The sequence below is a fragment of the Hypanus sabinus genome, chromosome 4 (assembly GCF_030144855.1).
Source record: "Hypanus sabinus isolate sHypSab1 chromosome 4, sHypSab1.hap1, whole genome shotgun sequence".
Lineage (NCBI taxonomy): Eukaryota > Metazoa > Chordata > Chondrichthyes > Myliobatiformes > Dasyatidae > Hypanus > Hypanus sabinus.
The window spans coordinates 11,226,510-11,250,655 of record NC_082709.1 but is presented as its reverse complement, the minus strand read 5'-3'; the positions used below and the strand labels follow the sequence as shown (position 1 = coordinate 11,250,655).

The window sequence follows — 24,146 nt, the reverse complement described above, 5'->3', positions numbered from 1 at the left end:
TTGAGTACTTGGATTTTCAGTAAGGCCTCTGACAATGTGCCTCACTTGAGGCTGCTTAACAAGATAAGAACCCACGATATTATAGGAAAGAAACTAGGATACATAGAGGATTTGCTGATTGATAAGTGGCAAGAGTGGGAATAAATGGAGCATTTTCTGCATGGCTGCCTAATGGTACTGCTTCTTTTACATTTCAGTAATCTGTATGGCAGAATTGATGGCTTTGTGGCCAGGTTTGAGGGTGATATGAAGATAGGTGGAGGGGCAGGTAGTGTTGAGGAAACAGTGAGGTTGCAGAGGAACTTAAACAGATTAGGAGAATGGGCAAAGAAATGGCAGGTGGACTACAGCGTTAGGAATACCATGTACTTTGGTAGAAGAAATAAACGCATAAGCTGTTTTCTAAATGGATAGGAAATTCAAAAATCTGTGGTGCAAAAATACTTGAGAATCCTTGTACAAGTTTCCGTAAAGGTTAACTTGCAGCTTGATGTGAGGAATGCCATTAGCATGAGCATTCATTTTAAGAGGATTAGGGTATAAAACGAGGACGTAATGCTGTGGCCTTTCAGGGCATGACAGAGGCCTCACTTGGAGTATTGTGAGCAGTTTTGGCCCATCTAAGAAAGAGTGTATTGACATTGGAGAGACTTCAGAAGGGTTTCACAAGATTGATCTCAGGAACGATAGGTTATTGTATGAGGAATATTCGATGGTCCTGGACCTGCGCAGGCTGTATTTTAGAAGAATGAAGAGGGAGCTCATTTAAAACTACCAAATGTTGAAAGGCCAAGAGCGATGTGGAGAGGATGTTGCCCATAATGGGGGCGTCCAGAGGGCACAGCTTAGAATTGGTTGCTTGTATATCTGTAGAATTCATTGCCACTGGCATGTGTGGAGGCCAGATCATTGTGTGTATTTTTAGGTAGAGATTGATAGATTTTTGATTAGTCAGAGCATGTAAGGTTTCTGGGAGAAGGCAGTAGAATGGGGTTGAGAGGGAAAATGAATCAGCCATTGATGGGGAAAACTCAATGGGCTGAATGGCTGTGGTGATAACATGTGTAAGAACGTGATTGGAGAGAGTTCTGAGCATGCGCAGAAATGATAGAAAGATCTGGAAGCATGTTACAGGAAGACACGTGGTTGTTGCTGTTAAATAAAAGTTCTATTTCTTCCAGAATATGGTCTTTATTAGAAACCTGTGGTACGTATTAATATAAAGAACAGAACATGGTGTCAGAAGTCGGTCTGGAAAAATAATGTTACCTAACACGGGAGAATTGAAGATGATTGAAAAGAGTTCAAACTGTTTTGATGTTTGCTAGCAGTTTTACAAATGGAAGGGCTGCTACCACCACCAACATTTCAATTGTCTGGGAATGTAGCTGAGAACTGGAGAAAATTTAAGCAACATTTTGAAATCTATTTATCGGCAATTGGAGCGGATAGAAAACGGGGAAAAAACGAAAGCTGCGCTTCTACTCCACGTAATAGGTGACGACGCAATTCAGGTATATAACTGTTTTACTTCTGAAAATTGAGATAATTTAAATCTAAAATCAATAATGGACAAATTTGAAACATTTTGTATACTGAAGCATAATGTGATGTATGAGTGATACCAATTTTTCACATGTAAGCAGAGATCTGGTGCCTCTATTGATCAATATGTTACTGAGTTGAGACACCGTAGTAAAACATGTGAGTTACTCTCATTAAAGACAGAATTGTTCGTGGCATTCTGGATAATGGTCTGAGAGAAAAACTGTTAAGAGAACAAGGCTTAGAATTGGAAATAGTTTTGATGCTCTGCAAAGCTTTGGAAACAGTGATGTTATAGGCTAAAGAGCTTTTCATTGAGAACTGCAACGTACATGCTGTGAGAAAGCGTGAACATATTAGAAAAAATAATAAAACAACAACAAAACTGACAGAGAGCAAGATGTCATCTGAGAGAAGAAAGCTAGGTGATCGCTGTGGGCGGTATCATCGGCCAAAATTGTCCAGCGTATGGGAAGTGTGCAACGACTGCGGTAAGAGTAATCATTTTTCACGCTGGTGCAGAAGTAGAAAGAAAATGAAACAAGTAAATGCAGTTCTTGAAAATCAACTGGAGTTTTATATAGATGTGCTTTGTGAAAACAAATGAAATGAGAATGACTGGACTATTCCATTGCAAGTGAACCAAAACAATATTCTGTTTAAACTTGATACTGGAGCACAAGTAAATGTTCTTGCAGAATCTGAGTTTAATGCATTAAAGCCAAGAAAAAGTTACATAAGACAAATATAAAAGTGACTGGGTATTCAGGTGCAGACATTCCAGTTAAAGGAACATGTGTGGCAAAAGTATCACACAAAAATATTCTGCACAGTCAATACTGGGTTTATCCGCCTGTGAGAGACTGAATTTGGTGAAAAGAGTGTTAGTCCTGGACAGTGATACAGAGTCAGAATACAGTGACTTGATGAAAGAGTATGAGGACTTGTTCAAAGGGCTTGGTTGTATTCCAGGAGAGCACGCGATTAAAATTGAGAACACAGTGTCACCCGTAGTACATCCATGTGGAAAAGTACCTTTTGCATTACATGGTCAACTGAAAACAGAGCTTGACAGAATGGAATGGCTAAGAGTGATAAAAAGCATTGATGAACCGACTGAATGGGTCAATTCGCTTGTCATTGGTGATAAGAAAAATGGAAAACTGAGGATTTGCTTAGATCCAAGAGACTTGAATCGAGCCGTTAAAAGAGAGCATTTCAAATTGCCTGCTCATGAAGAAATGATGTCAGTTTGCTGATGCAAAGTACTTAACTAAATTAGATGCATCCTCTGGATTCTGGCAACTTAAACTAGATGAACCGAGTTCAAAGTTGTGTACCTTTAACACTCTTTTTGCAAGATTCTGTTTTCTTCAGCTTCTGTTTGGAATTGCATCAGCTCCTGAAGTGTACAAACCATTCACATACTATATGTGCACATTGAGGGCCTGGATACAACCATGGATGATGATATTGTTTGGGGATCATCTAAACGAGCATGATGCAAGAATCAGGCAAGTCTTAGAGGCAACACGCGAGGCAAACCTAAAGTTGAATAAAGACAAATGTCAGCTAGGAGTGACAGAACTTACCTTTGTGGGTGATATCAGCGATGAGGGTGTATGTCCTGATCCATTGAAGGTCTCTGCTATTGAGAACATGCCAAGACCACAATGTAAAAAGGATGTTCAAAGGTTCATGGGAATGGTTAACTACATGGGAAAATTCATTCCCAATCTTTCGGAACAGCTTGCTCCATTGAGGCAGCTAAACAGAAAAGAAAAACAAATGGAGCTGGAATCATGAACAGGAGAAGGCATGGCAAAATCTCAAGAAAGTGCTCACTAAAGAACCTGTGTTGAAATTCTATGATGCTGAGAGATGCATCAGTATCCCATGTGATGCATCTCAAGCAGGCTTAGGGGCAGTATTACTCCACAAACATGGTAAGGAATGGCTACCAGTGGCATATGCAGCTCGTTCATTATCTGATCCAGAGACAAGGTATGCCCAGATTGAAAAAGAATTGCTCAACATTATGTTTGCTTGTGAGAGATTTCATCAGTTTGTGTCAGGGCAATCTATTGATATTGAAACTGATCATAACCCGCTGATTGCATTGTTTCACAAACCTTTAAGTGACTGTCCTTTGCAAATTCAGCGAATGATGATCAAATTGCAAAGATATGTAATAAATGTGTCATACACATGTGGAAAATTTATGTACACGGCTGACACACTTCCCAGAGCTGTTGTTCCAACAACAAGACAGTCACAGGGACACTGTTGATATTCAGGCATTTGTTGATATGATCATAGAGACTGTACCGGTTGCTCCCAAAAAGTTGGAACTGCTACGTCTTAAGACAGAGAAGGACAAGATTTTCAGTCAGGTAATACAAGTGGTGTTGGATGGATGGCCAGAGAATAGGCAAGACTGTATCTCAGAAGTACAAGAATTTTGGACCCACAGATCAGAACTTTCTGTCGTGGGTGGGATATCGTACAAAGGTAGCAGGATTGTGATTCCTAAAAGTCTCTGAAGAGCAATGCTTGGGAAAATTCATGTAGGCCACCTAGGTATTGAAAAATGTAAGAGAAGAGCGCGGGAAGTGATGTTCTGGTCAGGGTGAATCATGAAAGTGCAAAATTGGTGTCTTCTTGACAAATATGCCTTAAATACCAACCTAGCAACCCTAAGGAGCCACTGCATCCACATCCTAGTCCTCAGAGACTTTATCAGAAGGTAGGCATTGATCTATTTGTAACTGACAACAAAGATTATCTATTGATAACAGATTACTACTCATTGTATCCCGAAGTGTGTGGTCTGAGCAGAACAACTGCAGAGAATGTAATTACATGCATGAAAGCAGTTTTTTCCAGACATGGTGTACTTGATGAAGTTTTCACAGACAGTGGTCCACAATTCAATGGTGAATGAATGAGACATTTTGCTCATGAATGGGGCTTTGTTCATACAACATCTAGTCCATTTTTCCCTCAGTCCAATGGACTAGTTGAGAGGTCGGTAGGAATTATCAAGAAACTGATGCACAAAGCAAAAGATAGCGGAGGTGACTTTTATAAAGCTTTGTTAGCCTGTCACAGTACTCCACTTGAATGTGGATTTTCACCTGCTCAGCTCTTGATGGGACGCCATTTGAGATCCAATCTGCCCATAGATGAGAGCCTTCTGAGAACAGAGGGAGGGTGAACAAGTGAAAAGATGGAAAGATGAACACAAAGCAAAGCAGAAAACATACTTTGACAGATGTTCTCGTCCATTACCTGAACTGCACCAAGGAGATGAAGTGAGGTTACAAAACGAAATGAACACATGGACTCAGAAAGCTACAGTACTTAAAGAAATACAACCCAGATCATACATGGTCCAAACAGAAGAAGGAGCAGTGTTAAGAAGAAATTGCAAAGACCTCAAGGAAGAGCCAACTTCAGAGTTTCAGTTAACTGATGAAGACCAGACAAAACATGGAAATAAAAACAAAACACAAGAACTGGGTGAACCACTGAGAAGGTCAACTAGTGTTCGTAAACCCCCAGAGAGACCGATAGAGACATGTTAAATTATGCATTTGCTCTGGTCAATGTTGCTAATTGATTTTCTTTTTAAGGAAATGAAGTTGTGGTGATATCACATGTAAGAACGTGATTGAAGAAAGTTCTGAGCATGCACAGAAATGATAGAAAGATCTGGAAGCATGGCACTATAAGACGCGTGTGGTTGTTGCTTTTAAATAAAAGTTCTATTTCTTCCTGAATGTTGTTCTTTATTGGAAACCCACGGTATGTATTAATATAAAGAACACAACAATGGCCTAATTCTGCTCTTAATTCTTATAGTCTAATTTGTGAGTATCTGTAGCTCATGAATGGTAAACGGCCTGTAGTTGCTACTCCTTTTGCTCTGCTTACCCAAATCGTATTCAGATACATGAAGTTCCAGCCTGGTGCAGTTGGCTGGCACTGAATAATTTCAACCACCTTTATTGAACTCTTCTTTCACTCAGAAGTTCCACTGCCCATCTTTACATACTCAATCCCTTAGATCAGGGGTTCCCAACTGTTTTTATGCCATGGATCCCTACCATTAACCAAGGGGTAGGGTGACCCAAGTTGGAAACCCCTGCCTTCGAGCTATTTCCATTTCTCATGGAAGATAAATTTATAGGGAGCACTTGATATTCCTTTCCCTCCAGAGGGTGGAAGGCAAAACAAATTTAACCCAAGTCTCTAAAGCTGGCTCCTGGCCCATTTGTTCCTGTGCAGCTTTGCCAGCTAGTTGAGCCATTCCCCAAGGCCTACTGACTGTCAGAACTGTGAGAAAACTTTAAGTTTCGAATGAAGTTAGCAAACTTTTGATTTCAGATAAGTCTTCTATCCAAACAAAGCAATCTAAAAAGATATGAGATGTAGTTGGCTTGGGAACTATGTTGAAAGGTATAGCAATTGAGACGTAGTATCTCAAATTTCTTTTAAAAAATGATAGTTTTACAATTTGTCTCTTAAGGCAAAAAATACAATTGCAAAAGCAGTTCAGTCTGCCAACCAGAGAATTTAAACATTCCATTCTTCACAATTTGAATCCATCCAAGATCATAGGTGTAAACAAATATCCAATAATTCTTGAGACTCTATTCCAATCACATTTTCTTTGGTGAGTCAGAGGCTGAGGGAAGACCTGACAGAAAGATTTAAAACGGAGGTACAGAAAGTGTGGATGGTCTTCATCCCAGGATGCAAATATCAAATAGTCATGGACCTTGTCTGCATTTCTTGCTCCCTCAGTAAAGCAGCAAACATAATCCAAGACACCGTCCATCGCAGACAGTCTCTCTTCTGACCACCCCCTCCCTTTCAGTGTGCAGAACTTGCAAAAGCCTGAAGGAATGTACCACCAGTATCAAGGGCTATGGAATGGTCCTCTATTGTGATAAGGTTAACTCTTGACCTCATAAACTACTAAGTTATGTCCTTGTACTTTGTCTATCTTCATTACATTTTCTTTGTAACTGTAACACTATTTTGCATTCAGTATTGTTTTCTTCAATACACCGTTGTAATGAATTGATCTGCATAGATGGAATGCAAAACCAAGTTTTCACTTGGCTATTGAGATAATAACATATATAGAACTTAGAAATTTACAGCTCATTACAGGCCCTTCGGCCCACAATGTTGTGCTGATCATGTAACCCACTCTAGAAACTGCTGAGAATTTCCCAAGCGCATAGCCCTCTTATTTTTCTAAGCTCTGTGTATCTATCTAAGAGGCTGTTAAAAGACCCTATTGTATCCAAAGGTGAGAGGGGAAAAGTTTAAAGGAGATGTGCAAGGCAAGATTTATTTATTTAGACATTGATTGAGATATAGGCTCTTCCTATATCTCTTCCACAGCTCCAAACTGTACCGCCCAACGACCCTGATTTAATCCTCGCTAATCACAGGACGATCCAGTTTTTGGTATTATAGGAGGAAGCTGGAAACCCACACGGTCACAGGGAAACCATACAGGCAGTGGCGGGAATTGAACCTGTACTGTAAAGCGTTGTGCTAACCACTACGCTACTGAGCACACATTGTGGTAGGTGCCTGGAATGCACTTCCAGCGGAGCTGGTAGAAGCAGATTTGATAGCAACATTTCAGAAACTTGCGGACGTGAACAGGCAGGGAATAGAGAGATACAGACCACGTACAGCAGATGGGGCTTAGTTAGATTGACTTTGGAGTGGGTGAAAGGAAGGGCCTGTTTCTGAGCTGCACTGTTCTATACCCACATCCTGAGACTATGCTTAATGACATCCTTTGGTAGATGTGCTATTCTAGACGTCTCTACTGTACCGTCTACTAGAGGACCTCAGTGGGGTCAAGCAGCATCTTTGGGAGGAAAGGATTGTTCCACAGATCAGAATCAGAATCGGGTTTATCACCACCGGCATATGAGGTGAAATTTGTTAGCAGCAGCAGTTCAGTGCAATACATAATCTAGCAGAGAGAGAAAAAAAATAAATAAAACAAAACATGATAAATAAGTAAATCAATTATGTGTATTGAATAGATTTTTAAGAAATGTCAAAAAGAGAAATACTGTATGTTAAAGAAGTGAGGTAGTGTCCAAAGCTTCAATGTCCATTTAGGAATCGGATGGCAGAGGGGAAGAAGCTGTTCCTGAATCGCTGAGTGTGTGCCTTCAGGCTTCTGTACCTCCTGCCTGATGGTAACAGTAAGAAAAGGGCATGCTCTGGGTGCTGGAGGATAATGGACACTGCCTTTCTGTGACACCGTTTCCTAAAGATGTCCTGGGTACTTTGTAGGTTAGTACCCAAGATGTAGCTGACTAGATTTATAACCTGCTGCAGCTTCTTTCAGTCCTGTCCAGTAGCCCCTCGGTACCAGACAGTGAGACAGCCTGACAGAATGCTCTCCAGGTACAACTACAGAAGCTTTTCAGTGTTTTTATTGACATGCCAAATCTTTTCAAACTGCTAATAAAGTACAGCTGCTGTCTTGCCCTCTTTATGACTACATCGATATGTTGGGACCAGGTTAGATCCTCAGAGATCTTGACACCCAGGAACTTGAAACTGCTCACTCTCTCCACTTTTGATCCCACTGTGAGCATGGGTATTTGTCCCTTCGCCTTACCTTTCCTGAAGTCAACAATCAGCTCTTTCGTCTTACTGACATTGAGTGCCAGGTTGTTGCTGCAGCACCATTCTACTAGTTGGCATATCTCACTCCTGTACACTCTCTCGTCACCACCTGAGATTCCACCAACAATGGTTGTATCGTCAGCAAATTTGTAGATGGTATTTGTAGATGGCTTGAGCTTCTGAGTTCCACTGGCAGATTCTTCCTCCAGATTCCAGCATCTGCAATCTCTTATTTCTTTCACGATGACATTTCTGACTCAGTTTCTCAGAGCTGTTGTAGTCACTGTTCTACTTCATCCTCTACCACATTTGGAGGTGCAATATGTGACTTTTACCTTTCTAGAATCAATTATCACAAATTTCGGCAGGTCTTGAATTCCAATAACCTTCCAGATCTTTTTCCTTCTTCATTTTCTATTGAGCGTTAACTTTCTCCCATTCCATCCATTATGTTTATTCCATGTTTTCTCTCCTCTTTCCGGTCTCCCTCCCCACCCCATCCTAAACAATTAGTCTTCAGTAGACACTTCAGCTTCATATAGTTGATCTTAATGAATTTTGAATTCACCATAACATTCAAGCTCTTCATCCTCTGCCATCATGTCTGTTTGTTTGACTAGGACCCCACTCCCCAAGCTTTTTGGACCCTTTTTTCTTTCATCTACCCTTCTACCCTGAATAGACCAATTACTTGCTGTTAACCATTGACTTTCTCAATTTTTCTACTCCCCGTACTTGTTCTAATCTTCTAAATTTGCAGCTGTCTGTAATGTCAAATTTGTTGTGGTGGGTGGTGCTGTGTATTGGTGAATTGTCCTATAGACACCTCGTACGTCCATTTAGGCATTGACCCCTAAGATCATCAGGCGTTGTCAATCAGAAAATTTCAGATCTCATTTCCTTAGGAGATCTTTCCACCATGCAACTTGGGCCCAGGGTATACATTCATTTGTGAGAAATGAAAGTTATGGTTTTTTTGTGAGAAAAATGGAATAGCCCTTATTTCAGTCTGCCCAGAGCTCCCTCTCAATTATCTCTTTTTTCCCTCCAGTACATCATAAGGTTCTTCTTGCACTTGTGCACAAAACAAAAATATCATAACCAGATGCTCTCACTGTCACATGGCATTCTTCCCTTCAGAATCCCTCTGACTCCATTGCAAGGGAAAGATGAGTGGCTTGGCACTGATGAAGGATCGTTGAGTTAAGACCATTTCTTTTTCCACCAATGCTGTCTGATTTGAGTAGAGTCATAGAAATGTACAGCACAGAAACAGGCCCTTTGGTCCATCTAGTCTGTGCTGAAACATTTAAACTGCCTAGTCCAATTGGTGTACATGTGGAGCATAACCATCCATATCCTTACCATCCATGTACCTATCCAAACTTCTCTTAAACATTGAAACTGAGCTTGTATACACTACTTGCAGCTCATTCTACATTCTCACGGTCCTCTTGGTGAAGAAGTTTCCCCTCATGTTCCCGTTAAACTTTTCACCTTTCACCCTTAACCCATGATTTTTGGTGGTATTCCCTCCTAACCTCAGTGGGAAAAGCCTGCTTGCATTTACCCCTCATAATTCTGTCAAATCTTTCCTCAATTTTCTACATTCCAAACGATAAAGTACTAACCTATTCAATCTTTCCTTATAACTCAGGTCCTCCAGACCCAGCAACAGCCTTGTAAATTTTCTCTGTACTCTTTCAATCTTAGTTGCATCTTTCCTGTAGGTTGGTGACCAAAGCTGCACACAACACTCCAAGTTAGGCCTCACCAACATCTTATACAATTTCAAAATTTGTATAAATACTTCTAACATATTCTGGTTTTCTTTAATTTGAAGATGGTACTAGTTTGAAGAAGACTTGTTGCTCAAAAGAACAGTTAGCTGACAGTTACAAAACGGCCAAGGTGGTGTGAGAAAAAAAGGTAATAATCATTGTACCGCATTGCAGAATATCCAGGCAAACTCATTATAGAGACAGCTGTTCACTCTCACTTCATTTCCTTGCAAATCAAGCATTTTTCATATTTACTTTTTACACCTTGATTTTACACGTTCCTGTGGCCTTTTCAGATGTGAATTTTGGATCTGTTATTTGGGATTTTTTTTTATAATAATACTTTCTGGAGACTATTTTCTAAATATCTTCACAAAAAGAAGATGGTGCCAGCGAAAAATGTGACCAAAAATAATGTCCTTCAGATGGTTCACGAAACTACTACTTCCACTTATTTTATGTCATCTTTTTCTTTCGATTGTGGTTCTGCTACTGTTGGAGTCAGTGATCTATATTTTGGCGGTGTGTTTTTGCACTGACTCTGTGATTTGGCGCTTTGCTGTATCCAAGGATGTTCCACAAGGTTTCAAGTCGAAAAAGTTCAGAGATGGCATGCGAGCCTATCATCGACTCCATTTCTCACTAATCTCACTGATTAAAGTGCTGAGGGCAATTGAAATCATCAAGGTGAGTGAGGAAGGTGAGATGGTGTTTAGCACCATCTACCAGCCTCTCACTGGCTGATATCAGAGGAAGTTGTCTGCCTTTGACCTCTCGCTCTCTCTCCCTCTCTCTCTCCTCCCGAAGGAAGGTCCTTGTATTTGAATGGTCTCTCTCTCTCTCTCCTTCTCAGTGCTATCAGAGGACGTTGCCCAAGTTCTGGGTCTTGGACAAGGTTTAACCGGCAGAGTTTGTGGATTGGACTCTGTAGTTCACATTATGATGTGTTTCAGTATCTGATCTCTCTTTTGTTGCTATTTTGGGTGATTTTGAATCAAGGTGAATCGGGACACCCTGCAGATAATGAACATTGGGCTGGTCTGAATGTGCCTGGACTCTTTCGATTTTGTGTTATAAATTTTGTGTTTTTCACTTTTTTATGGTATTTGCATGGTTTTGTTTTGTGTGTGCAGTGGTTTGATGTTTTTTTGAATGGTTACCGGGGTTTTCTTTGTTTCATGGCTGTCTGGGGGGGGGGGGGTGCCCACAAATCTCAGGATTGTATACTGCATACATACTTGGATGAAAAATGTACTTTGAAACTGAATCTGAGAAGAATTAATTTGTTAATTTTGTAAAGCAAGCTGCAATATCTTATCTCATAGATCTAAATGTAAACACGTATATGGGAATCCAAAAGCCTGGATTGAAGATCCGTTCAATGGGTTGATGGCTACCACGTTGAATTAACTAATTAGGAATCAGTTCTGCTTTTAACCCTCATACTGTCGGCAGGAACTTGCAGACAATTATAATAATGTTTGTTCCCCAGTGCTTAATATGGGAAGAAAAGCTGACCTGCTTTATTAGTTCAGATTATGAAGACATAAACTATCCACTTCACTCTCAACACCTCAGGACCAAACATTAAATCTCTTACCTTTAAGCATCACTTAGCATCCAATAGGACTGAAAATAAGTACTAGATTTTTAAATTACACCTGGTATCTAATAATGATTTTTATTAAAATATTACATTTCTTCATGTACAGTTTTCCACACTTCTTCAATTAGCATAGACCCCAGGAATCCTCACTCACCAAGTTCATGACATATCATAACAACTTACTATGTGGTGCTAAGATATTTCCATTAAGTGACAGAACATGCTAGAAAGTTAAGCACCCATGCAGTACTGCTGTGCATTTTCAGTAAACCCTTTCAAAGGGGTGGACCGCATAATGGACATGAGGTACTGCAGATGCTGAAATGCACACAGTGTGCTAGAGCAACTCAACAGGTCAGGCAGCATCCGTGGATGGGAATAAACAATCGTGTTTCAGGCCGAGACCTTTCATCGGAACTGGAAAGGAAGGAGAGAAGTCGGACTGAGAAGGTGGGGGGAGCGGAGGAAGAAGCACGGGGCGGCAGGTGATCGGTGAAAGCGGGAGAGGGTGAAGCAAACAGCTGGGAAGTAGATTGGTGAAAGAAATAAAAAGCTGGGTGCGGGGGAATCTGATAAGAGAGGACAGAAGGGAAGGGGGAGAAGAACCAGAGGGAGTTGATGGGCAGGTAAGGAGATGAGGTGTGAGAGGGAACCAGGAATGGGCAGTGGTGAAGGGGGTGGGGGAAATTACTGGAAATTTGAGAAATCGATGTTGGTGCCATCAGTTTGGAGGCTACCCAAACAGACTATAATATTGTGTATTGCAATACCACATCAGTTGCTTTTAGTTCTTCCAAAGGGACGGGTACTGTCACATCCTGAGGAAGTAGTAACCAGACGGCTAGAAAAGCTACAAAATCAACCCGTGGATTATCATAGTGAAGTTTAACACTTCAGTAAAATGTGTAAAAAGACAAGAATATATATTTCCGGTACAATGAAAAAAAAACTGCTGCTATTTCATAATGCAATGCTATTGTTGAAATATATAAAGTGAATTTTCGAGGATTTTGTTCGACCAAAGAAACTAGTTGACACTTTCAGCTTGGTCCCCAAAATAAGTAGAATGTTGTACTGTGACATTTTTACCCTCATTAGATTTCCAAATACATATTTCACCATGTATGCCGGTGATGTTAAATCTGATTCTGAATGTTCCAATGCGCTGTTCTCTGCATTCGTGAGATCTGGTTGTAAGTTGGGGGGGGGGCACTTTGCCGAGCACCCCTGCTCCTTCCGCCACATGCAGAGCATCCCCGTGGCCAAGCATTTTAATTGTGACTCCCATTTCTGTTCCAAAATGTTGGTCCATTCCCTCCCTTTGTGCCACAATGAAGCCACCCTCAAGTGCTGGAGCAATGCCATATATTCCATCTGGGTAGCCTCCAACCTGATAGCACAAGTATCTATTTCTCCTTCTGCTAAAAAAAAGAATCCTCTTCCCTCTCCCTTCTTCTGTTCCCCACTCTGACCTTTTCCCTCTCGTCACCTGTCTATTACATCTCTCCTCCCTAGATCCCTCCTCCTTTCCTTTCTCCTATGGTCCACTCTCCTGTCAGATACCATCTTCTCCAGCCCTTGACCTTTCCCATCCACCTGGCTTCACTTGGCATCTTAAAACTATCCTCCATCTCCTCCCCCCCTATCTTTTTAATCTGGTGTCTTCCCCCTTTTCAGTCTTTAAGGAGTGTCTCAGCGTGAAACATCGACTATATGCATTTCTGTAGATGCTGCCTGACCTGCTGAGTGTCATCCAGCATTTTGTGTGTATTTATTTGCAAACTCTGTACTCAATACACTATTACTAAATCTGATATCTTTTATAAAACCTTCTGTACCTCAAACTTAATGTCTTTTCGCTAGTGTAAAATAGGTTATATAGACATGACAGTGCATTCTAATCTGCTTCCAGTATTTTACATTGAATTTCAGGGGCAACACAAGCACTATGTATTCTGTTTGAGTGGAGATTAATTCACAGACCCTCAAATGTTGTTAGTTAATTTTGTATATTCCCTCTGGTTAACTCTGTCTTTCAGTTACTATTGGATCTTTAATCAAAAGTAGAAGGCACTGAATCATAATGTGCTGTTTCAGAAAATCACTTGTACAGCTAAGGTAGCGAATGAATTTTAATGTAGAACTGTCATCTATATAAATAACACAGTTTCCTATTTCCTCAGCCAGGGGGAGTGATCCAAGTCTGTCACTACACCTCATTCCGAGCTAAGTTTGTGAACATGATTCCAAATCCAGGTGAGCTACTCCAGGGATGAAGAGCATGATACAAAACACAAAAACTGTCGGGGAGACGTCCGAATCACGAGGAAAGGTAAGAAGTTTAAACCAGCAAAACCCCATTTGAGTCACAGTGTATTTCCCCTGACCTGGGGTCCTGGGACCCCTTGGTTAATGACATTGGTCCATGGAGTATAGAAGGTTCAACCCCATGGTGGGGAGGTAGTAATAAGGAACAAAGAAATAGTAAATGAACTGACTAAGTAGCTTGCTTCAGCCTTCTCTGCGGGAGATGCCAGACATATTGCACAAATTCGACAGTCTCAGGCAGAAGTGAGTGTTATTGCTAATATTAGGGAGAAGGTGTTTGGGAAGTCTGAAAGTAGATACGTCCCCTGGACCAGATGGACTGCACCCCGGGATTCTGAAAAGTTCAGGAATCTCTGCTCATGCCATAGTTCAGTGTATAATAGGTTTAGCAGAAGTGGGGTATGTAGTTTGTATCAGGAGGAAAACCGACTAAATGCCACAGTCCAGGAACTGAAAGCTAATGCAGAAGGAATTGGCTACTTTGGTACAGAGATTATGAAACACCCTTTTCACTGCGCATCCCTGGAAATGCGGCTCATTAGCCCCTCAGTAACCGCCACTGGGTTCCACGGCCAGAACCACCTTTCTCCAGCTTCATATGCTTCGGGGGTATTTGACTTTAGTCCTGCCAAATCCATGGGGTTGGACGTCTCACCCACCTAGGTACAGTTTGTGTGAATGTTGTGTGATTTACTCCCCTGCAAAAGCCAGTCAGCTTGAAGTAACAGATCGCACACTGCATGCAATTATAAAGAAGTATATTTGTGAATGTTAAAGAGTTAGAAAAGAAAGAGAAAAAATGGCTGGACAGTCACATCCGCGCCAGGTGCATCGAGCTGCAGCTCCTTAGGGATCGGTTTAGGGAACTAGAAATGTAGTTCGATGACCTTCGATTGGTCAGGGAAAGTGAGGAGGTGAGCCAAGTAGTTACACCAGGGCCTTGGGAGACAGATAAGTAGGTAACAGGAAAGGGAAGGGCAAGAGTCAGATACTAGAGAGTACCCCTGAGGCTGTCCCCCTGAACAATAAGTACTCCTGCTTGAGTACTGTTGGGGGGATGGCCTAACTGGGGAAAGCAACAGTGGCCGCGCCTCTGGCACAGGGTCTGACCCTGTGGCTCCGAAGGGTAGGGAAAGGAAGAAGGCAGCAGTAATAGGGGACTCTATAGTTAGGGGTCAGACAGGCTATTCAGTGGACACAGGAAAGACACACGGATGGTAGTTCACCTGCCGGGCGCCGGGGTCTGGGATGTTTCTGATGGCCACAATATCCCAAAGTGGGAGGGTGAACAGCCAGAGGTCGTGGTACATATTGGTACCAAAGTCATGGGTAGGAAAAGGGAAGAGGTCCTGAAAACAGACTACAAGGAGTTAGAAAAGAAGTTGAGAAGCAGGACCTCAAAGGTAGTAATCTCAGGATTACTGCCTGTGCCACGCAACAATGAGTATAGCAATAGAGTGAGGTGGAGGATAAATGCATGGCTGAGGGATTGGAGCAGGGGGCAGGGATTCAGATTTCTGAATCATTGGGACCTCTTTTGGGGCAGGTGTGACCTGTACAAAAAGGATGGGTTGCACTTGAATCCCGGGGGAGGGGCAATATCCTGGCAGGGAGGTTTGCTAAGGCGATTGGGGAGAGTTTAAACTAGAATTGCTGGGGGGTGGGAACTGGAGTGAAGAGACAGGAGGAAAAGGCGGTTAGCTCACAAATAGAGAAAGCTTGGAGACAGTGTGAGAGGGAGGACAGGCAGGTGATAGAGAAGGGACACGCTCAGACCAATGATCTGAGATATGTCGAGCATGCTTTATGAGAATAGGTTGAGTGAACTCGGCCTTTTCTCCTTGGAGTGACGGAGGATGAGAGGTGACCTGATAGAGGTGTATAAGTTGATGAGAGGCTTTGATCGTGTGGATAGTCAGAGGCTTTTTCCCAGGGCTGAAATGGCTAACAGGAGAGGGTATAGTTTTAAGGTGCTTGGAAGTAGGTCCAGGGGAGATGTCAGGGGTAAATTTTTTACGCAGAGGGTGGTGAGTGTGTGGAATGGGCTTCCGGTGACAGTGGTGGAGACAGATACTATCGATAAGATCTTTTCAGAGACTCCTGGATAAGTACATGGAGTTTAGAAAAGATAGAGGGCTATGGGTAACCTGAGGTGATTTCTAAAGTAAGGACATGTTCGGCACAGCATTGTGGGTCGAAGGGCCTGTATTGTGCTCTAGGTTTTTTGTGTTCCTCTATGTTTCTAAACACAAAAAGGGCCCATTATTATTAAACAATCAAATGTGCAGAGGCTAGAGCTCAAATCTTCCAAAAGGCATATTCACCAATCCTCAGCTCCACCTGGCATCCATCGAATTGTGTTTCCCCACTGGATTGACAACTGGTTCTCTCCAGTGTCTTCTGTCTTCATCTCCCGCTGAAAATGACAGAGCCCCACCACCAGTATCAGTTACAAAACCAATCCCCCAGCCTCTCTAGAACCTTCTGCCCGTTCTACTCTCCTGAGTGGATGGCCCACATTCCTAAGCATCACTTATCTTTAACAGTAACCCAAACACTGGTTCTACAGAAAGACCTTTACATGAAATATTCTTCGAAATTAGCAGATGCAACGAAAGTTAGGGACACCCAAATAAAAGGCTCCAAGAACATTAAAGTGGATGCTTGGTTCAGGGATTGATGGAAGCAGAATCCTAGGTTATGGGGCACTTGGTGAAAAAATATCCTGTCTCTAAGCCTTGATGATAATGATCTTTGAGTGCACAGATTTTAAGATTTAAAATCTTCTATATTGTGGCGACCCACGTTCTGCACAGGTGAACTGGCTCACAAATAGCCAGCACGCGGGGAGAGACTTTGGTAATGCACCTCTGACATCATTTCCGCCTGGAGAGGGCGGGTGCTAGGGACTAAATGCCAGCGCCGCGAAGTTTGAATAAACTAGTCTCGAAACGGCTTACCGACTACGTGTCGTCTCTAGCTCTGTATGTAGCACATCGCTACATTGGTGACCCTGACAGTCCAAACGGGATTTGGACCAAAGATGACCAACTCTTCATCTGTTCACGCAGTTTCGCTAAAACTGCCGATTTTCTGGATGCTGCGACCATGCGTGTGGTTTAGCCAAGCAGAAGCCCAGTTCCAAATTCGGCAGATATCCTCTGATTCCACGTGTTACCACCACTTGGTGAGCGCCCTTGACCAGGAGACGGCCGCTCAGGTTGCGGATTTCATACAGTCGCCCCCGGAAGAAGGCAAATATGAAGCATTCAAGGCGCTGCTCATTGGGATTTTTGGCCTCTCGCTGCATGAGCGGGGTGCCTGCCTGCTTCACCTGGACGGTTTGGGAGACAGGCTGCCGTCAGCATTGATGAACGAGATGCTGGTCCTGGCTGACGGACACCAGCCCTGCCTCATGTTCGAGCAAGTGTTCCTAGAGCAACTGTCCGAGGACATACATCTGCTGCTGGCCGACGCAGATTTCAGCGACCCCGGAAGGTGGCGGCCCAGGCAGACGTGCTGTGGAAAGCCAAGAGGGAGAGCGTGGCGTCCGTTGGTCGGATTACCAGGCCACACGCCCAACAGCAGACCAGACCAGACCAGGCCCGGCAGGGGGGTGCACCCAACACAGAAGCAGGAGTGAGGAGGCCAGTGAACAGTGGTGTTTCTACCACCAGCGGTGGGGCACAGAAGCCCGCCGTTGTCACCCGCCCTGCAGGGGCCAGGGCCAGGGCCAGCTGCCGCTAATGACTGGCGGCTGGCCACCAGGACAGCCTCTTGTACATCTGGGACAAACAGTCGGGATGCCGCTTCTTGGTCGACACTGGAGCAGAAATCAGCGTCTTGCCCCCGACAGGGTACGACACCCGCAACAGGAAGCCAGGACCCATCCTGAGGGCTGCAAACGGCAGCACAATACGGACCTACGGCACCCGCACAGTGCAGCTGCAGTTCGGCGCCAGCCGGTTCACGTGGGACTTCACACTGGCCGCGGTGGCCCAACCACTCCTGGGGACTGACTTCTTGCGAGCTCACAGCCTGCTGGTCGACTTGCAAGGGAGAAGACTGGTACATGCCGAGACTTTCCAGACATTCTCTCTGGGTGAAGCCAAGTTGCCGGCCCCACACCTGAACTCCATCACGCTGTCAGACAATGAATTCACCAGAATCCTGGTTGACTTTCCATTGATTCTGGCCCCGCAGTTCATGGCAGCAATGCCCAGACACGGAGTACAGCACCACATCCCGACCCAGGGACCACCCCTCCACGCCCGCACACGAAGGCTCCCCCCGGAAAAGCTCCGCCTGGCGAAGGAGGAGTTCCAGAGGATGGAGGAATTGGGGATCGTACGGAGGTCCGACAGCCCATGGGCCTCCCCCCTGCACATGGTGCCCAAAGCAGCCGGGGGTTGGAGACCATGTGGCGACTACCGCAGACTGAATGAGGCTACAACTCCAGACCGCTACCCCGTGCCACACATACAGGACTTTGCAGCAAACCTGCACGGGGCAAGAATCTTTTCCAAAGTAGACCTCGTCCGGTGATACCATCAAATCCCGGTGCACCCTGAAGAAATCCCCAAAATGGCACTCATTACCCCGTTTGGCCTGTTCGAGTTCCTTCGAATGCCGTTTGGCCTGAAGAATGCCACACAGACATTCCAGCAGCTAATGGATGCGGTGGGACATGACCTGGACTTTGCGTTCATCTATTTGGACGACATCCTCATAGCCAGCAGTGGTCGTCAGGAGCATATGTCCCACCTCCGCCAGCTCTACTCCCGCCTGAGTGATTTCGGCCTCACAATCAACCCGGCCAAATGCCAGTTCGCTCTCAATACCATCGACTTCCTGGGCCACAGGATTACCAAAGACGGGGCAACACCTCTGCCCACTAAGGTAGACGCAATCTGCCACTTTGCCCGGCCCAACACGGTCAAAGGCCTGCAGGAGTTCGTTGGTATGGTGAACTTCTACCACCGTTTCCTCCCCTCAGCAGCCTGTATCATGCGACCTTTGTACACCCTGATGTCGGGTAAAGGCAAGGACATTACTTGTGACGAGGAGGCCACGGCCGCTTTCGTTAAAGCCAAGGAAGCCTTGGCAGATGCCGCGATGCTGGTGCACCCCAGAACGGACGTTCCGACCACCCTCATGGTGGACGCATCCGACACAGCAGTCGGTGGGGTGCTGGAGCAGCTCATCGAGGGGCGTTGGCAACCCTTGGCGTTCTTCAGCAAGCACCTACGACCACCCGAACTCAAGTACAGTGCTTTCAACCGGGAGCTGTTGGCACTGTATCTGGCATTTCAGGTACTTCTTAGAAGGCAGGCCATTCACCGCGTTCACGGACCACAAACCGTTGATCTTCGTGTTCACAAAGGTGTCCGATCCCTGGTCGGCTCGCCAGCAGCGACATCTGTCCTACATCTCCGAGTACACGACGGACATCCAGCATGTCTCAGGAAAGGACAACGTCGTGGCGGACGCACTCTCCAGACCAGCTGTCCAGGCCCTGTCCCTGGGGATGGACTATGTAGCACTGACGGAGGCGCAGTAGGCAGACGACGAGATGCCCAGCTACAGGACCGCAGTCTCGGGTTTGCAGCTGCAGGACTTTCTTGTAGGCCCAGGTGAGAGGACCGTCCTGTGCGACGTGGCTACCGGACAACCTCACCCCATTGTCCCGGCAGCCTGGAGGCGGCGAGTTTTCAACTCCATACACGGTTTGGCACATCCATCTATCAGGACAACCATCCGGCTGGTCTCCAGCAAGTTCGCGTGGCATGAACTTCGCAAGCAGGTCAGTGAATGGGCCAGAACGTGCGCGCAGTGCCAAACAGCCAAGGTATAGCGGCACACTAAAGCCCCACCACAGCAGTTTGAACCCACCCACCGGAGGTTCAACCACATTCATGTGGATATCCTGGGCCCCCTACCAGTGTCCTGAGGAGTGCGGTACCTCCTAACTATGGTAGACCAGTTCACGAGGTGGCCAGAGGCGGTCCCGCTCACTGACACATCTGCAGATTCCTGCGCCCGAGCACTGATTGCAACCTGGGTAGCACGTTTCGGGGTATCGGCACACATTACCTCCAACAGAGGTGCCCAGTACACCTCCAGCCTGTTGGGAATGCACTACACCACACTACTGCCTACCATCCACAGTCGAACGGACTGGTGGAGCATTTCCACCGTCACTTGAAGTCAGCTCTTATGGCCTGCCTGAAAGGACCTAACTGGGTGGACGAGCTTCCCTGGTCCTGCTTGGAATTCGCACAGTGCCCAAAGAGGATCTGCACGCCTCGTCGGCTGAGTTGGTGTACGGTGCACCCCTGGTCGTCCCAGGAGAGTTCATACCAGCCCCAAGGGGACAAGAGGAAGAACCCACAGCAGTTCTGGACAGGTTACGTGAAAGGCTCGGCAACCTGGCCCCCGTACCAACTTCACAGCACGGACTGACCCCGACCCATGTACCCAAAGACCTGCAAAACTGTAAGTTTGTGTTTGTACAAAGGGACGGACACCGGGCACCGCTACAGCGGCCGTATGAGGGGCCATTCAAGGTGATCAACAACAACGGGTCCACGTATGTTCTGGACATTGGGGGGAAAGAGGAGGTTTTCACAGTGGACCGACTCAAACCAACCCATGTAGACTTGGCGTAGCCAGTCAAGGTTCAGGCACCGCGGCACAGAGGCAGACCTCCCAAACAGAGGCTGATCCAGACTGTGGACATTGGGGGGTGCATCGCCAGTTCTGGGGGGGTGGTGGGTTATGTGGCGACCCACTTTCTGCACAGGCGAACCAGCTCACAAATAGCCAGCGTGTGGGGAGAGACTTTGGTAATGCACCTCTGATGTCATTTCCGCCCAGAGAGGGCGGGCACTAGGGATTAAATGCCAGCGCCGCGAAGTTTGAATAAACTAGCCTCGAAACGGCTTACCGACTACGTGTCATCTCTAGCTCTGTATGTAGTACATCGCTACAATATATTAAATTATTTAATGGAACAAGAATTCTTAATAAATCTGCGACTGCCTCCAGATGTTGGTCTAACTGTTGACTGAAAAGGGAAATTTTGAATTTAAGTTCAGGTAAATATTACTGAGAACAAGGCAACGTTTGATATTAATTAAGAACAATGGGGAAAATTCTCCTATTGGCTGAATAAATATTTACAGTATGAAGATGGCTGTAGTTCCTTGAGGTCAATGAGCTGGAAGACAGCTCGTGGGAACTGTTATCTCTTCTACAAAAAAGTGTGTATAAAGTATGTACAACATTGGCCAGTTATTGAGCTGTTGTATTGCAAGATATAGATTTCCAATGAGTACAGTTATGTCACACTTTAATACTGAATTTTCAATGTAGCCTGTGTGCAGAAAGCTGTACCTATATAGCTATAGATCTCTTAGATTCAGTACCATCTCTCTTGCATCCAGTAGTATAAGGGCTGCAATCTCTTATATAAATTTCACAAGACAAACATTGTTGAACAAATTACATGTTACAAAAAATACATGGATATTTCAAAATGACTGTAATTTGCTTAAGTGATAATGCACCATTGTACAGAATTATAATTGAATTGGTAAAGACTTTGTGGACTCCAGAAAGGGTAAGATGAGGAAACACACACCAGTCCTCATGGAGGGATCAGAAGAGGAAAGAGTGAGCAATTTCTGAGGAACTATCCTGGGTCCAACGTACTGATGCAATTCCAAAGAAGGTGAGACAGCAGCTATACTTCATTATGAGTTTGAAGAGATCTGGTATTTCAGCAAAGACAATTGCAAATCTTTAAAGGTGTACCATGAAAATCATTCTAACTGGCTGCATCACTGTCTGATACGGGGGTTGGGGGTTGGCTACTGCACAGGATCGAAAGAAGCTGCAGAAAGTTGTGAATTCAGTCAGCTCCATCATGGACACTAGTTTCCATAGAATTGAAGAAATCTTCAAGGAGCGATGCCTCGTAAAAGTGGCATCCATCATTAACAACCCCCATTTTTTAATATCATACACATACTTCCTGTAGTTCACAATTTTCATTGTACTGCAATATACTGTTGCCACAAAAACAACGAATTTCACGACAAATACCAGGGATAGTAAATCTGATTCTGATAGACAAACATTGCTGAACAAATTGCATGTTGCAGAAATACGTGGATACAGTATTTGAAGATACTTCTCAATCTAATTAAAATGGATTAGGATGCAGTAGCAATGTAACAAAACACAATGATGATGGTAGAGCAATGGATGTAGTGTGTATGGATTTCAGTAAGACGTTTGATAAGGTTCCCCATGCAAGGCTCATTCAGAACATAAGGAGGCATGGGATCCACGGAGACTTTGTCTGGTGGATTCAGAATTGGCTTGCCCACAGAAGGCAAAGGGAGGCTGTAGATGGTTCATACTCTGCATGGAGGGCTGTGACCAGTGGTGTTCCGCGGGGATCTATTCTTTGTGATTATTATAAATGACCTGGATGAAAAAGTAGAAGGGTGGGTTAGTAAGTTTGCTGATGACACGAAGGTTGGGGGTGTTGTGGATAGTGTGGAGGGCTGTCAGAGGTTACAGCAGGACATCGATAGGATGCAGAACTGGGCTGAGAAGTTGCAGATGGACTTCAACCCAAATGAAGTGGTTCATTTTGATAGGTCAAATTTGAAGACAGAATATGATATTAATGATAGGACTCTTGGCAGTATGGAGGATCAGAGAGATCTTGGGGTCCATGTTGATGGGACACTCAAAGCTGCTGTGCAGGTTGACAGTGTTGTTAAGAAGGCATATGGTGTGTTGGCCTTCATCAACTGTGGGAATGAGTTCAAGAACCATGAGGTAATGTTGCAGCTATATAAGTCTTTGGTCAGACCCCACTTGGAGTACTGTGCTCAGTTCTGGTCACCTTACTACAGGAAGGGTGTGGATATTACAGAGAGAGTGCAGAGGAGATTTACAAGGATATTGCCTGGATTGGAGGGTGTATCTTATGATAATAGGTTGAGTGTACTTGGCCTTTGTCTCCTTGGAGTGACGAAGGGTGAGAAGTGACCTGGTAGCGGTGTATAAGATGATGAGGGACATTGATCACATGAATAGCCAGAGGCATTTTCCCAGGACTGAAATGGCTAATATGAGGGGGCATAGTTTTAAGGTGCTTGGAAATAGGTACTGAGGGTAAGTTTTTCACACAGGGTGGGGGTGCTTGGAATACATTGCTGCCAGTGGTGGTGGTGGAAGCGGATACAATAGGGTCATTTAAGAGCCCCTTAGATAGGTACATGGGGCTTTGTGTGCTAGGGAAATTCTAGGCAGTTTCTAGGACAGGTTACATGGTTGGCGCTGCATTGTGGGCTGAAGGGCCGGTAATGTGCTTTAGATTTCTATGTTATATTATTAAAATATGAGCTCTGCAAAAATAACCCTGATGTGGTTAAGCAATAAGCCACAAAACATTGTACAGAATTATAATCTATTCAGTAATGAATGTGTTCCTAAAAGCATAATAGGAGGGGAAAATATTGAAAAGGATGGAGAAAGAAAAGGCAGTTAACTTACAATAGCTACCCACTTGCAGTCTTGGAAACAATATCTCTGATAATATGGTTGTGGAGGAGATTTACTAAAATAGTTTCTTATAGTGTAGGAGACAATTCAACCTGTCAAAGCAATGTCAACAAATAATAGGAACAGGAGTAGGCCATTCGGATTTTCAAGCCTGCACTGCCATTCAATCTGATCATGGCTGATCATCCACAATCAGTACCCCGTTCCTGCCTTCTTCCCATGTCCCTTGACTCCGCTGTCTTTAAGATCTCTATCTAACTCTTTCTTGAAAGTATCCAGAGAATTGGCCTCCACTGCCTTCTGAGGCAGAGCATTCCATAGATCCACAACTCTCTGGGTGAAAAAGTTTTTCCTCAGTCTGGTGGAGCTGTAAGGAAGTATGTACAGTGCTTGAAAAGTTCTACCTTGAGCAAAGAATGGAGTAACTGGGTGTGACCCCTTGAGCAAAATTATGTAGGAGGAAATTAGATGGAGTTGCCCTAAAGTCTTGATGGGCCAAATGGCCTAATTCTGCTCCAATATGTAAAGGCTATGATTGAAAGGGCTGAGATTAGAGCAACTAAAAGAATCAGTTTCCAACAGTGGGATCAGAAACCTGGGAACACAGACTTGAAATAGTTACCAAAAGA

At 44.4% G+C, this 24,146-nt stretch overlaps 1 protein-coding gene across 9 annotated transcripts in view; it reads left to right on the top strand.

The window, feature by feature from the left end:
* The window catches only part of b3galt1b (UDP-Gal:betaGlcNAc beta 1,3-galactosyltransferase, polypeptide 1b), a 192,080-nt gene that overhangs the window by 109,028 nt on the left and 58,906 nt on the right, over positions 1-24,146 (top strand). For all 9 annotated transcript variants that reach the window (XR_009511560.1, XR_009511561.1, XR_009511562.1 and 6 more), the window contains one exon: positions 13,791-13,939. The gene's annotated coding sequence lies outside the window, so the exon portion shown is untranslated. The remainder of the gene's footprint in view (positions 1-13,790; positions 13,940-24,146) is intronic.